This window comes from Canis aureus, chromosome 38 (assembly GCF_053574225.1).
Source record: "Canis aureus isolate CA01 chromosome 38, VMU_Caureus_v.1.0, whole genome shotgun sequence".
Classification (NCBI taxonomy): domain Eukaryota; kingdom Metazoa; phylum Chordata; class Mammalia; order Carnivora; family Canidae; genus Canis; species Canis aureus.
The window spans coordinates 9,690,846-9,692,085 of record NC_135648.1 but is presented as its reverse complement, the minus strand read 5'-3'; the positions used below and the strand labels follow the sequence as shown (position 1 = coordinate 9,692,085).

Genomic DNA, 1,240 nt, shown 5'->3' with positions numbered 1-1,240 from the left:
TAAACGTCACTTTCTCATGGAATGCTTCCCCAATATCTTCAGACCAGGTCAGGTGTTTCATTATGTCCGCAGCGAGTGTTATACATCTTCTACTAATCATCATCATTAATTTCTGTCAGATGATTAGTTCTACATCATGTTTATCTTGTTCTTTTGTTCACACTCTGTACAAAACACAGTCCTCTGGACATAGTAAGCATTCAGGAAATATTTGCTGAGTGAAAAAAAGTGCAGTGTTTCCTCATATGGACAGTAGTCTCCTGACAAGACCATGCAATAAGAGAAGAAAATATTGTAAGAATTCAGTGTTTCTCACAGATTCCAAATACAGGGAGTTGAGCCTGAGAAAGGGCAGGAAAAGTAATAAATACCAGGAATCACAGCAAGCCCTGTCTTAGACTCTTTCTCTCCCAGTATCTGGTTTTGCTTCTCTTCATACTTGTGCTTCAACCATATTTCTCTATAGACTTATTACTCTGCCTCTCCAAAGTGTAAGGTAGAGTATGTTACCTCACAGCTCTAGGGTTTATGTGCTCTCAAAGAGCTGGCAGAGTCTAGTACTCTTTATCCCAGATTCAAAATCTTTTGTGTGTGTGTGTGTAAAACATTCAATTTATTGGTCTTTTGGGGGATATTTGATGTATCTCCAGTGTATTACAACTAGCCATTAATCTTGTTGCTTCATCAACATCAACTGGTTCATTTTCATGACACTGCTGAGGAATCAGCTGTTTCTGCGGAGGTTCAAGGGAAAGGCCTTTTGAGAAATTTGCAAGTTCCTTTTGTATATCTACAAAAGCTTTATTCACTCTGTTAACTTTTTCATCATTCACAATGTTTATCTTCTTAAGATTAGTGGTACTCGTTTTGCTTTGTTTTTAGACTTAAAATTTTTTTGGCTGGCTATATGAAATACACTGTTGGGGACTTCTGTCCTCTTAGTTTGTTGTTGGCCATTGTCTTCAATACCCTCGTGCAGCAGCTCACAATCCAAGTCCCAGATTCAAAATTTAAGGAGAGAGTGTGTCTAGAATGGCTCAGAACCAACAGGATTCCTATTCTAAACAGCTATGGCTGGAAACGTAGTCTTATGGAATAAAAATTATTTTAGGAGTCCATGTATGTATGTGTGGGTTGTGGAAGAAGAATTGAACATGGTAAATAGCTCCAAAGTTGTCTTTACTATATCATTTGTATGAATGTTTGAATGCTTCTGGAACATGAGATTATAAATGATAAT

The 1,240-nt window shown here is 37.3% G+C and overlaps 1 pseudogene; it reads right to left on the bottom strand.

Annotated features, from left to right (window-relative positions):
• Positions 1-608: 608 nt before the first annotated feature.
• On the bottom strand, positions 609-957 carry LOC144307133 (ribosomal biogenesis factor pseudogene; annotated as a pseudogene).
• Positions 958-1,240: the final 283 nt, after the last annotated feature.